General features: G+C 56.7%; 1 protein-coding gene across 1 annotated transcript in view; it reads right to left on the reverse strand.

The window, feature by feature from the left end:
- Positions 1–6153, reverse strand: part of SHISAL1 (shisa like 1) — a 67379-nt gene extending 61226 nt beyond the window's left edge. Inside the window, exon 1 of the mRNA XM_026447972.1 lies at positions 6015–6153. The gene's annotated coding sequence lies outside the window, so the exon portion shown is untranslated. The remainder of the gene's footprint in view (positions 1–6014) is intronic.
- Positions 6154–14707: the final 8554 nt, after the last annotated feature.

Here is a 14707-nt window from a genome sequence, read left to right on the forward strand (position 1 = left end):
GAGCTGTGATGACGATGGGTGTGCGGAGGGCACCTAGGGTTTGGGAGCTGTGATGACGGTGGGTGTGTGGAGGGGACCTGGGCTCAGGGAGCTGTGATGATGATGGGTGTGCGGAGGGGACCTAGGGTTTGGGAACTGTGATGACGATGGGTGTGCGGAGGGGACCTGGGCTCAGGGAGCTCCGATGATGACGGCATGTGTGGAGGGGACCAGGGCTCGGAGAGCTATGATGACGAAGGCGTGTGTGGAGGGAGCTAGGATCTGGGAGCTCCGATGATGATGGCGTGTGCGGAGGGGACCTGGGCTCAGGGAGCTCTGATGATGATGGCATGTTACACCACTGGGCACCATCACCTGAGAGGCCCCACAAATGAGGTCTGTGGGACATCACTCCGGCAGCCCAAGAACAGGCCTGGGAGGGTGTCCGCCATCCTCCATCCTCCTGTGGGCCCTGCACTGCCTGCAACCTGGGGCTGCTAACCTGGGCTGGCTCACACTGGCAGAGTTCGTGGTGCGCCAGGCTGAACCCTGGTATTTACCGCACTGTCTCAGGTGACCCCCACGTCAGCCTGAGGAGGTGGATCACCAAGCTCCCATCTCAGAAGGGGGAAGCTGAGATTCAGAGAGGTGAAGTGACTTGCCCAAGGTCACACAGCTACTCAGTAGCAAAGTTCACTCGACCTCCTGGCACTGAAAAAGTTTCTGAGGCCTCCCGAGGACTCCCAGAAAGCACATTTATCACAGAGATTAGATTTATCCTCCCGGGTTCTATTTCTCTGAAAATTGGTAAACTGCCTAAGATGGTAGTCCATGGGCAACCACAAAACTGAAACAATTGGAAGAACATTCTGGCAGAGTGGGACGTCCCTGAACGCTCGTTTGACCACGGCCAGAATCACGAGTCAGGCATGCATCTCTGTGGGCCACCCCTTGGGTCAGCCTGGGACTGCTGCTCGGAGATTTGAGGATTATTTTTAAACACCGAACTTGGTGAGGCTGGGGAAGGAGAGGAAGGAGGGCACGTGAAGAGAAACAGAGCTGGGAAGATGAATTAAACCCCACCAGGAACAGCAACGGGTCTGTTTTTGTGTCAGCCAGGCTCGGCAGGGCGGGATGCAGGAGGGCCTGCGGGGCGGGGCTAGGACCTCAGGCTCCCACAGGCCTGGACGCTGGCCTGATGCCTGGAGACCCCCCACAGCATTGGGGGCTTCCCGCCAGCCCCTCCTCAGCCCACCACGCCCCACTTTTGGGCACGACCAAGCACACCTCCAGCCCATTGCAGGACTGGGTCTATGGGAGCAGGGCTTGGGAGTCGAGCCCTCTGCCTGGGGCCAAGTCCTGGCTCCACCTTCTGTATCCACATCCCATGTGACCTGGGGTGACACCTGAGCCTCAGTGACCTCAGCCCTAGAATGGGGATGAACATCGGCAACTAATTCACCAACTAGAGGAAGAGAGGCATCGAAGCCTTGGACAGGCCTGGCCACGTGCTTCTTGCTGCTGCGGTCTCTGACTCTGCCTCTTTCACCAACCCAAGCCCTATGGCCCCTAGAGTCAGCTTTCCCGAGTACCCACCTAATCACCTACCTGACTTCTTGGGTTCAAGGCTGCGCTTTCACCTGAGGCCCTTTGTGGCCTGGCCCTGTGGCCCTCTTGCCCTCCCTGTTCCTGGAGCTTCAGCCCTCTGGGTCTGTGGTGCCTCTGGGCCTTTACTCATGCTGTTCCCCTATGCTAGGACCAGCCTTCCCCTCTCCAAATCCGCAGCCTGGAGGCTCGTCTGGGGCAAGCATCTCTCAGGGCAGCGCTCCCGCTGTGCTTCTCCCACTCCCCAGGTGAGCTTCTGACACTCTGACTTCCCCCTTCCCCAGGGTGGCCTCGGCCTGTCTTGAGGCTAGGGCAGGGGCTGGGTGGGGTTCACCCGGGGCCAGCATGGGCAGGAGCACTCTGCGAAGCCTGCCTGGTTTGTGTCCTAACTTGAGAGTGAGCTGGGAGAACGGAGCATGGGCAGCTGAGGGTGGCAGAACCGGGGACCTCTGCCCCGGGATCGGCCCTCCTTAAACAAGGACGACGCTCGGGCCTGAACCCCACAGGATGGAGAACAAAGGACACGTGGCCTGTTCCCTAAACACGTCCCACCTACTCTACTGTCGTGGGGGGCGGGAGGCTGACCTTGGGGTGAGGATGGGTCTTGCCCAGCATTCTGGGCATGAAGCGGCGGGTGGTGGCACTCAGGAGTCCAGGCCTTTGCCCAGCTGATCCGGCCCCTGGACGTCCCTTTCCCCACGTTGTATGTCCAAATGAACCTGCCCACGGGACCTGGCTCAAGTGCCACCTTGCCCATAAGCAGCCCCGGCTACCCGCCCTCCTGACCCCACTGTTCAGGGAGTGGTTTCTCTCCTGGTCGCCACTCAGGGATCACCTAAGGAGTCTCTACCGATGACCAACAGTGTTGGGCGTGGGGGATTCCTGCTGCCTTGGGCCTTACAGCCTTGGGGGGAGGCGGTCACAGACAACAGATTACATAATGATCCGAAATTCTACGTAGGGGCGATGATTAGCAGCGGGTAGGTTAGCTCGGATTAGCAATTCAACAGGGCACGGCTGTCTGGGGCCCCACCAACCGTCCTGAGGGTAGGCAGCGGCCCAGCAGAAGGGCAGCAAGTACAGACAAGGAGACAGGGGCTAGCAGCTGCAGAGCACCCAAGCCGCAGGCGGAGCACGGCGCACGGTGCTCCCCGTTCCTCACCCGTTCCCTTCCCACCCAGCCCTAGGCTGCACCCTCAGTCTCCCTGTTATGCAGATGGAGAATGTGGGGCTCAGAGAGGGGACTCAAACCCCGGGGTCTGCTCCTGTGTCCTGTCTCCACGACTCTTAAGAGTGTTTACCCCCACAGGCAGCACTTGTGTGCGTGCCTCCCTCCATACAGCACACACAGCACACACAGCACACACACACGGGTGCACACATGTGTCATCAGGGATGTTTAACCTCCGCAGGTTTCCCAGTCTCCAGGGTCTTTCCTCGGTAGTGCAGACCTAATCCTGACTTTGCGAACTTTTGTTTTCAGGACATCCACTCAGAGGTTATGAAATCTCACTCCGAAACGTGAAGTCCAGGAATAAACACTTCGCGAGGCTCCATGCCTGCATATCAAGTGAGATCAAAGCACGTCTCTGTGACCCCTTCATACCTGCGGGAGGAAGCGGCAGGAGGGAACTAGGACATCTTCCCTCGCTGTGCTGGCCAGGACTGGGGCAGCCGGAGTACATGGCTGGAGAAGGACAGACAGGCAGCCGTTCACCTGCAGCTGGGGTGCTGGGCTCTACGGCTGACAGCGAGTGAGAAGGGCCAGCACCTCACACCCCAGTAACGGCCAATGTGACCTGAGCCCTGCCGACCCAACGCCTAACCCTGCAGCGGTCACATCCCCGAACCCAGCCCTGCTGAGACCATTTCCTTTTTGCTCATCTCTGTGGGCAGCACAGGCCTGGCACGTAGTAGGCCCTTTATAAACACATGTTAATTGGCTGCATGAACATAGGCAATGATCATCTCCATTTCTGAGATAGATAAACCACAGATCAGAGAAACTAAGTGATCGCCCAGAGCTGGAGGGTGGCAGGGTTGCAATCTGAACCCAGGTCTGCTCAACTCCAAACAGGGTGCTGGGGGCGACCACATAGGCTTTGCAGCGAGTCTCCCTGGCCTTGGATCAGAGTTTTATCACTAACTAGCTGGGTGATCTAGGGCAAGTTACTTCACTGATTTCCGTTTCCTCATCTGTGAAACGGGAGCTGTGCTCCACACCTTGCAGGTATACCAAAGATAGAAAGGACCAGAAGCTAGCAGGGCACCCAGAACATGAGCAGTTGATCCATAAAGGGTTCTTATCTGATGTTACCCACTCCACTGTTCCCAAAGCTGACGGTTTAGGTACCAGAGAGGGTCCTGTGCCCCTTGGCAAATGAAAGTGTGTTTGAACTCCACGACTACGTCTGATTTCCCCAGTTCCTCTTTCCATGCTTTGCCTGTTCCTTTAGTTGGCCCTGATTTTCCTCTGCCTTATCTGTTGGTTTATTGCTTCCCTGCCCGGTACGAGTTCTTCAAGGGTGGGAAATTTTGTGCCTCTGCATTGCCCCACCATGCTTTGCACACAGTAGGTGCTGAATAAATGTCTGCTGGCCATAGAGTAGGAACTCCATTAGCACTCGTTGGCCTGGTTTGTTTTATTGCAAAGAGCAAACTTCCAGATGGGAACAGCAGAGATCGAGGCAGGAGATCTCCTTCAGCTGAGACAGGGCCTCAACTTTTACGGCCATCCCCAGGAGTGCCCGTGGGCCATCAGCCCTGGGTGGAAGCCTGTTACTTTAGCCTAGAACCCAACTCCAGGGCTCTGGTGGGACAGGTCGCCCTGAGTCCGAGGCAGCCGAGGTGGGCCAGCTCACACCCCCCGGGCCCCCACTGTGCCCCTACCAGGCGGGTATACCACTTGCTCCATGGGGCTACTCTCAGGGTCAGGGCCACAAGGAGAAGCACGCTGCCATGAAGGGTGCTGGCCTGGGTGCTGGAATTGAGAAGGCATACAGGTGACCACCGACCTGGAAACCTCTCCTATCTCCCCAGATCCCTCCCTCAGTGGATAAACATTACAATGTATCCCCAATAAGGCTCTTGTCCCTCACTGACACCTTTCTCCGCTGAATCCACCATTCCCCAGCCAGCTGGGTTCTGGGTCCAAGTTACAAACTCACTTGTTCCAATGGTTTCCGCTTTTGAGCCCCTGGCCTGGGCCAGTTCTGCACCCATCAAGTTCTCTGGGTGTGCTACTCTCTTGAATGTTGGAAGTACGCACCACTGTGATCCCATTTTACAGATGAGGAAGCTGAGGCCTGGCGAAGAGGGGACTTGAGCAAGAACACACAGCTGAAAGGGGCTTAGCTGGAAACCCCAATCCTGCTGGAGGCCCTAGATGCCCCACTGTCCTCCTCGCGGCCACACTGGGTCACAGGGTGAGGGGCTCCAGGCCAGACTCAGTCTCCTCCCCTATTAAGGGGACAGCTTGGCTGAGACAATCGTGGGCCTTCTGCAACTCAACAACCCTTTGTTTCTCTCTGTCCTCCTGAATTATTTGGTTGTACCATGGAGATAAAATAACCCCTGGAAATCCCAGAGGCATTTTTTTTCCCACTGGAGAAACACAAAAATATCACATGAAGAATGAATCACTTAAAGTGTCAGGGCAGGAAGAGGAAAGACAGGCACGGCGCTTGCCTCGGTGGGCGGGGGCGGGGTGGCCCTGGGTTTCTCTTCAGCTCCCTCCGCCTCCCTGGTCCCTAGAACCCCTTCCTCACTGGAGTGAAGAAAAGCCAAAGCCCTGAGCCTCAGTTTCCCAATCTGTAAATGGGGACAACATACCCACCTTGAAGGGGTATTGGGAGGGGCCAGTGCATTCATTCATTCATTCATTCATCTATTCACTTATTTCATACCAGTGTGATGCTGGACTGGGACTGCAGACTCCGAAATGGGCTGAACAGACCCACCTCACCCCTGTGAAGCCAACTAAACGCCCTCCAGGCCATGACTAGGGCATCCTGAGAGCACTCCCTAGGCCTCCTGCAGCTCTCAAGCCATGTCGGCCCCTGCCCCTAGCCTTTGGCTTTCTCTCCAACCCCTCTCTGGGCAAGGCTCTTGACACAAGGACACTGAGGCACAGAGTCGGCCAGCAACTTGCTCAAAGTCACACAGCAGGTACGTAGTAGCGCCAGCATCTGTGTACCCCCGCAGGGCTCCCGCCCCTCTCGAACAGAGCCTGCTCCCCCTCTTACCCCACTGGCATAGCTCTTACCCTGGCCCCTCCCATTCTTCGGTGACTGGGAGTCACTTAGCAGCCTTGCCTGGCTTCTCCCTTAGATGGAGTGCTTAGCCAGGGCAGGGACCCCAGGCCCAGCGTGAAGGAACAGAGGTGCCCTTGCACAGTGAGGACCTGGAAACCTCCACAGGCTGCTCCTTACCTGCCAAGCCCTGTGACTGAGGGACCAGAAGCCTTCCCTGCTGGCTGCGGTCTCCCTGCAGCTACTGGCCTCTTCCCTGGCTCCTGGTTGCCACCAACCCTAAACCCCAATAAAGGGAGAGCAACTTGGTCGGGCCTTGTATAGGCAAAAGAGTGTTTTCCGGTGCAGGCTGGTGTGTGTGTGCTGACAAGAATTCAGCGTGCTCCTTGGGGCGGGGAGTGGGGTTAGGGCAATGAGTCAGCCCTGCAGGAGTCCAGCTCCCGCCTCGGCCTAGGGCCGCCACCTCCCAGGCCCAGGATGGCAGCGGCTGCTCCCGCAGTCCCCACACACTCCAGGCTCTGATCTCACTGCCTTGTGCATCCTCAGAGCACCAGCAAGAGCCCCATTTTGCAGGTGAGCATACTGGAGACACTCCCTGTGAGATCCCACAGCTAGAAGCAGCAGAGCTGGGGCTCACACCGAGGCCACCGGGCTCCAGGTGCACACCTCGGCAGATGCTTGGCACAATACATGTGGGTTCCTTCCCGTGGCCCTCAGTCTCTGTTGGGCAATGGAGGTTAGTGACACCACTGCACAAGCCCTTCTGGCCAGCACTGCCCGGCGAGGGGTGTAGGTAAAATGAACGGTCCCCACGCTAGCCCACAGAGAGCCCGAGAGCCCACAGCGGGCGTGTGGTGCCCGCCTGACTCCATGCTGGGCTGACCTTCCTGCTGTTGCCCCCGCTATCCCTGGTCTGTCCCCACCCAGCAGCAGAGGGTCCTCCCTGCCAGTAGGAATGCGGTGGGAATGGGGCAGGAACGGGGTGGGGGGTGCCCACAGCTGCCACTGTTTGAAACACATCAGTGGCTTCCATGACCATCTGGGCTCAGCACAGGGGCCTGGCTGGCCTCTGAAGGCACATTTCCTGGCTGCCAGGCACTCCCCCGGCCCATGGCCGTCTCCCACTCCTGGTCCTTCATGCATCGTGGTACCTCGGCGGCGCCCTTGGCTGGCTTCTGGGTGGCATTTAAACACAGCCATAAAGAAGGCCAGCCCTCCTCTGCCTCCCACCCATCCCTGGAAGCCTGCCCATCCTGAGCCAGGCCAGAAATAAACCTCCTTTTTCCATTCCTTTCGGTGGACAGAGAGCGAGTTCAGACTGGTCTGGGTGTTCCTTATCTAGCCACAGTCCCGACAATGGCTGCCCAGAGCGATGAGTCCCACAATGGGAAACCAGGGGCCTGTGGGCGCCCAGAGTGCCCGATGCAGCCTGACGGGGTAGGGGGCTGGGGGTGGGGGTGGGGGTGGTATTTATTTAATCTTCATGATTAGGAGGTACTGTGATTATCCCCAATTTACAGATGTGGAAACTGAGGTGCAGAGTTTCAGTAACTCGTCCTGGGCCACCTGGCTAGGGAGTCAGACCGGGGGTCTGGTGTGGACACCTGAAGGATGATTCGGGCAGCGGGGCGGGGGTGGGGGTGGGGAGTGTTCCTGTCAGAAGGGTACAAGGCACACAAAGTCCCTCCTGCCTCTTGTCTGGGGCTCAGCACAGCAGCAGAGAAACAAAAGGGCTCTGAGCTTGGGGTCTGAACACGGGTTCAAGTCCCGGCCTTGCCACTTCTCAGCTGTGTGATCCTGGGCACATTTCTCTGTCTCTCTGAGCCTGGGCTTCCCTGTGGATTTTGTTATGGTTCAAAGCAGACCTCCTGTGCGCCAGATCTGGAGCACCTATGACACAGCAAAGTATGGGTCTGCCAATGACACCTACTCCTTGCAATCACCCTACGAGGCAGGAATTTTAAAAGTTCACCTTTGACAGAGGTTAGCAGCACAAAGACCAGCCTGCCTGGCAGACTGGGCCGAGGGCCACCTGGAGGGAGGGTAATCCCAGTGCAGGCTCAGGGAGGCCACTGTGACCACATCCTCTTGCACGGTGGGTCCTTGCCTCAGCGACTGTGGGGGAGGAACAGCACCAACATTTCCTCTCGGCCCAGGGGACCAGCTTCTAGAAAGCTCACAGCAGCACTATGGAAAACCCTGGAAACAGCCCTGGAGATGGCCCAGTGGATGAATAGGAAAATACATGATGTTATGGCCAAACACCAGAACACTCTTCAGCTACCCAAATGCACTGCGGCTGCACGGGACGTCACGGGGCATCTCAGCGCTACGAGGCTACAGAGAAAGTAAAGTCTCCAAAGAGGAAGTTCAGCATAGTACCCTTTCTAGAAGGCTAAAAAGAACAGTAAATAAAATGTTCTTTTTGAGAGCATATCTGGCTATAGCGAGGCATACAGGGGGATGTGGGGTGAAGTGGGCCCTGCTTGGGGGTGCACAGGCTGACACTCCTGCCCTCGTGCTGGGGGATGGGTCAAGGATGTTTCTTATATTATTAACAAACAAACAAGTAAATAAAGAAGTCTTGGCAAGGACCACTGAGGGAGAATACCAGGAAGCAGGGAGAGAAATGGGCCTGACTCCATGGCCTGGAGTCCAGAAAATAAAATAGAAAATCAAGGTTCAAAATATACGTAAAGGAAAACAATGATTACAGTATCCCCCAGCCCCATCCATTGCACACAGGCCCACCTCTCTGGGCGGCTGAGACCCACACGGGGGCCTGGGTGGAGACTGCAGAAGCTGCTTTGTCCTGGCTGGGGGTCCCTGAGACAGCAGCGTTTTTTCCGGTTCACAGTCCCAGGTTGCTGGGCATGGTGCCAGAATTGTCCAATTCCAGTAGGGAATCAGCACGAATTCCCAGCCTCCTCCTATTGAGCCCATAGACACCTCATCCCTTTGAGACCCTCCCAGTCATAAACGCTCTGTGCCTCAGTTTCCCCATCTGTAAACTGAGGACTCTGGGCCATATAACATCCTCCTGTATTTCTGTGTTTTGAACTGAGCTGGTGGCCCCACATCACCTGGGCCACAGAATCACAATGCTGCTGCTTATGCTGTCATGACCTGCCTGGCGGGTCACCTGCCTCGAGGAGGCTTGGTTTCTTCCTCTGTGGAGGGTGCCATGCCTCCATCCTGGCCCCTCCAGGTCACGGGGAGGATGACGTGAGATGAAGAGCACGGAGGGCCCTGCCTGAGCCACTGCTGGGGAACTGCTGCCTCCTTCACAGGCTCACAGGCAGCAGCTCTCTGACCTCAGGTGATTCCACAATGGCAGGATGGGTCTCCATCTTGGCCCTCAGAGGATTCGCAGTCTGGGGCAGGGAGGGGAGAGACATCACACAGTGTAAACCACCCATATCGATGTGGAGTAGGGCGATCATAACCCCCAGGGGCCCAGTGCCCTCTGCAGTGCCCTTGACAGACCTGGTCTCCCACACATCATGCTCCTGCAACAGGACATGTCATTCTGTGACTTCCCCAAGGTTACAAACAGCAGGCCCCGACGTGGAATCCAGATTTGGAGCAGACTAAGCCAGGGAACCCAGCTGGGACGTGGTGCACCCTGGGGAGAGGGACCTCGGTCCACGACGCAGGATGCGGTGGGAATCGGCCAGAGCTGACTAGCTTGGGACCTCAGACAAGTGCGAGACCGCTCTGAGCCTCAGTTTCCCCAGCTATCTAATGGGGATGGTACCCAGGGTAGGCCAAGATGAACAAAGAGAGCCCCGGAAGTGGCTGCACCAGGGCTGCACAGACCTGTAGGATCAGAACCAGGGTGGGGGCCGAGGGATCTGCATCTGTCCCAGCTTTCCAGGGCGTTCTGATGCCCACTCAAGGGGGAGCTGCTGGGCCAGCTTTGCAAGCCACCCAGTCTTTGTCCACTCTGCAGTTGTAGACAAAAAAACAGCTGTAGAGAATCCTACATGAATCAGTGATGGTGTGTTCCAATAAAACTTTATTCACACAAACAGGCAGTCCCAGTTTGCAAACTTCTGGGTGAGATCATTGCTACCCTAAGCACAGCCCACAAACCAGCAATCCTGGCGTCTCCCAGGAGCTGTTGGAAATGCAGGCTCTCGTGCCACCCTTCCGGCTGAATCAGAGGCTGCGTGCTATCCCATTCCCCAGCACCTGCAGGTCTGAGAAGACCTGGGCTGGAGCCTATAGCAGGTTTTCTGGGCAGCTACCTGGTCCTGCTGGTTCCTTCTGAAGCAGATTAGGGGGCGGGCAGGAGGGGGAGCTGGGGGTTGCTGCCTAGAGAGTTATAACAAACCAAGGCACCAACGCGGCTAATTGGCAGCAGCTGCTGTTTCAACCAGAGACTTGTCAGCTGTGATTAAGCAAAGTTGCCTTTAGGCCAATCAACTTCAAAATTATGCAAATAGAGCTGCAGCGGAGACCACAGGGATGGTGCTGAGCCAGCTCCCCCACCCCTGACCTGGCACACTTAACCCCCCATCGTCGGCTGGAGGGGCCCCGTCCACCCTCACCACTCCCTGGACCAGTTCTACTTCTGGAGGTTAATGAGCCTCTCACCCACAGTGTGTGTAATTGGCATGGAAGCTGCTGGGTGGGTGCGATCCAGCTCCGAGAGCCGGGCCCGGATGGAAGGATGTACCTCTCGAATGGATCAGCTGCTGCACTGATCACTGATCAGGGCACAGGTCAGCCACACCGACCCGCAGAGAGCCAGGCCTGTCCTTATTCGGGGCAGTCCACGCCCAGGAGGACTCCCTGGCGGCAATGGCTGGACAGCGAGGGAAACAGGTGCTTTCAAAGGTGGTAGGAAGCGGCTCTCGGTCGCCTTGCCGAGCCCTTGCAAACCCTTGCTGAGCCCTCCAGCTGTGAACAGACAACAGCCTCCTCCCACCTCATCTGCCTCCACACCTGTGGCCCCTGACACCCCAAGCCTGCTGTGCCGCCAGGTGGACTTCTCAGCTGCCCTGGCCCTGTGGTCTCTGGTCTCAGGTTTGCTGTCCTGCTCTGTGGGCTGTTCCCACGGGGGCCGAATCCCCAGGAAGAATAAACCACTGAATGGTGCATTGCTGGGGGAGGCAAGGAGGGCAGACCCCCAGACACCAGACTTAGAACCCAGAACTGTACCCGCTTGACACAGACTCCCCAAGTCCTCTCCGTCACCCCCCACAGCACAGCAAGCACCAAGCTCCACTTCCTCAGTTGAATCCTTCTCTGCTTAGTCGTCCCCAACTAGAGATCCCTCCTGATACTGAGTCTGTACTTTGGAAACAACAGGATGGATAATGGACATTGTCTGGCCTGTCTGCTGAGCATGGGGCCCTCTGACCTTCCCTAGCTGGGCTCTGCCACTGCAGCCTCCTGACACCAAGGGGCTTGACAGGGAGCAGGGACTGAGGGGCAGAGCAAAGTCCCTCCAGGAGAAGGCCCCACACTCAGGCTGGCTATCCCCCGACCCAGTCCAGCCCTTCCAGGAGCTCACCGTGGGGGGCGGGGAAGTCCAGGGCAGACAACCCTCTACCCCAAGAGTCCTCTCTGCAGGCCCGATGCCATGCCCCAGCCTTCAAGAGAAGGCCTCCTGCTTTCCAAAAAGGAACGTCCCTTATAACGGGGAGAAAACTGCTAAATTATGTAGCATCGGTTGACACCTGGGTAAACGGTACCATGGAAGTCTAATTAGTGTGCTGCTGCTTTGGGGGAGTGTTAGCTCAAAAATTTCTGGGGAATGGAGAGGTAACATCAAAAAGTATTTATGAAAGTGTTTTGTCAACAGGAAAACAATCGGGACCGGGATGGCAAGTGCAGAATTCCAGGGGCAGGTGGGTGTTGGGCTCAGGCCTGGCGGACGGTGGCCAAAACCATGGCCAGAGAAAGGACAGAACATGCAGGCTGGCCTCAGGGAGGGAACCCAGCTGGCCCTGTGATCCTGGACATATGACTTAGGCTGTCTCTTTACCTGTGAAGTAGGGTGCTAAGCCTCTTTACTTGGGTGGTGTGAGGATTAAATGAGATGACATATGTGAAACTCGGAGCCCGTGCTAGGTGGTTAGGAGGGGTCAGTCACCAGGGCTGCCCTTTTCCCTCCCATCCTCTCCTCAGGCTTGGGGCCTGCTCAATGCTGTCACATAGGTTCTTTTAGGTGAGCAGCACGGTGACCCTGAGAAGCAGGTAAGGGCTCTCAGGTTAGGACATAGAGACCCGGAGAGGCTGTCACTCCCAGAGGGTCACACAGCTCATATGTGGCAGACTTGGAACTGGCACCCAGATCTCTGACTTCCCAATACGGAGCTCCCTCCAGGCTGCAGCGCTGGCCATACCTGGCACCAGCGTGGCTAAGGATGGAAGCTCAGACACTTGGGGCTGAAAGGGTCCCCCTGTACTGCGGCTTCACCTCTCATTGTCAGCCAGGGAACCTGCCCAGGGCAGTAGCCCATGAAGACTCCAGGCCACAGAGGCAGAACCAAAGTAAGAGTGAAACCGTGTATAAGCCCTGGCCTCCCGTGAGGTGCAGACAGAAGGAAAAGGCCATTCCTTGGGCACCTCCAATGTGTTCAGCACTATCCTGGGTGTTTCACAAGTATCGTCTCCTCCAACGTTCAGAAAAGGAGGGGCTGCTGCCCAAGCCTGCAGATGAGAAAACTAAGCCTCGGAGAGGTTGCGTTGCCTGCTGAAGATCACACAGCTGCTGAGATTCTGGGACTTGGACCTGAGCTGGTTGAGTTTTCAAGCCCAAGTTCTTTGTAGGACTCGGGCTTTTGGCCTTGGCCCTTGGGGATGAAGGGGAAAGAGGAGGGAGCTGCAAGTCCCTAAAATGAAACCACTTCCCCATTACGGGGAACAGCCCCCTCTCCCAGTGATAGGGGAAAAACAGAAGAGACCATTCTGGGATCCACTGGTCCCATTTCCCACCAGTGCCAGATGTCACCACACTCACAATGTCCTGGCAGACCCTACCCCTGGGCGAACTCCTCCAGCCTCAGAAACTCCCCACACCACAGTGGAGAGGGAGCTGCTCCCTTCTGGGACAATTGAGACCATGTGGAAGGAAGGCTCTGGCTTTCGGCTCTCCTGCCCTTCCCACCACTCCGGTCTGGCCTCACACTGAACATGCTTATTTTAAAACAATCAGCATTTGGCTCAAGTCGTGAAAGATTAAATGTAGGAGTCGTGTTAGGAGGAGTGAGATGCACTGTGCCGGGGAAAGAAAGGGGTCGTCGGTGTGGGAGGCCCCTAAATGTCTCAGACCTAGCTCCTGGCCCCAGTGATGGGTGGCGGGGGTTGGGGGAAATCAGGTCTTGAGGGTAATGGATCTGATTCCAATCCCACCTCCATCTCTAACAGACTATGTCACTTCATTTAAAGCCTCAGTTTCCTTTCTTCCTTCCTTCCCCCCTCCCTTCCTTTCTTCCATCATTTAGGCAAGAAACTTTTACTGAGCACCTACTATGTGCCAGCCCTGATTCTATGGCCTGGACCCTGGGGGTATAGGAATGAACTAGGCAGAGACACCTCAACCTTGGCTTGGAGAGGCCTTGTCTGGCAGTGTGGGAGAGAGGGACAGAAAGACCTCCCTCAGGGTGCCTGTTGAACACAAACATCCGATCTTAGCCATGTCCATGTCTGAGTTCCTATATGCTGTTGGTTCCTGGAACCAACAGGGATGCTGCCTCTCTGAGACCCCCTATTGCCAGCCCAGAACTGGTCATGGAGGAGGAGGCAGCAGGCATTGGTGATAAGTGGACCAGGCAGTGGAGCAGGGGGCAGGGAGGAGGTGCAAGGCCCTGGTCAGGGCCTTGGACGGTCCACAAATAAACTCCAGCTCATTCCTCTGCCCAAGTGAGCTTAGAGGGAGAGAAAATAGCTTTCACACTATATTTTCTAATTTTTTCCACTCCAGTGCTTCTAAATCAATGCAGAACAGATTGTCCAATTGTTTGAATTTCAGGAGAGACGTCTCCTGATCTTTTCCTAGTCCTGCCTAAGATTCTGCCAGGACCCCGCCCTCCCCCGTGACCCCCTCTTTGGCCCTGCTCCAGCTGATGTCCAGGCTGTCCGGGGCTCAACCCCTGGCCTGTGGACCTGCAGGTGATAGAGGAAGGGCTGCACTCCCAGGTGGTACTCATGCCCAGGGAGGCCCTGGTAGAGCTCGTCCCTGGAGGGGAAGGCTTTGCTTTTGCAGGAAGAGCTGAACTAGCCAGCACTGTGGGGCAGTGGAGTCCCACCAGAGGCCAGCCACAGCCCACCCTCTTCTCTCACAGAGAAAGTGCTTTGGGTTTGGGGCTTAGTCAAGACACAAGCAACTGGGAAGGGGTATCATCATCCCCACGATTCCCAGCAGCAAGACAAACAGGCGTCATCTCGGACACTGATGGGCCTGGGGCTGCCGGGGGACTGCAGGCATCCAGGGTCCCGCCAATGCTAATGCCATTGCTAATGGTGGATTAGCAATGTCTAATGGTAGCAATGTCTGCCCCAGGCACAGCAGTGAGAGTGGCAGTGCTCCAGCCACAGTTGCCATCCAGGTCCACAGGGTAATGTCAAAACCCAGTGACTCACCAGCAATCCAGTAACTAACGCCCCTGCCACTTACCCACTCACCCACCCATCCATCCATTCATCCATCCACCCACCCACCCACCCACCCATCCACCCACCTCACCCACCCATCCATCCATCCATCCACCCATTCATCCATCCACCCACCTCACCCACCCATTCAGCCATCCATCCATCCATCCACCCACCCATCCACCCATTCATCCATCCACCCACCCATCCACCCATTCATCCATCCACCCACCTCACCCACCCATTCATCCACCCATTCATGCATG

Source organism: Piliocolobus tephrosceles, chromosome 19, assembly GCF_002776525.5.
Source record: "Piliocolobus tephrosceles isolate RC106 chromosome 19, ASM277652v3, whole genome shotgun sequence".
Taxonomy (NCBI): Eukaryota; Metazoa; Chordata; class Mammalia; order Primates; family Cercopithecidae; genus Piliocolobus; species Piliocolobus tephrosceles.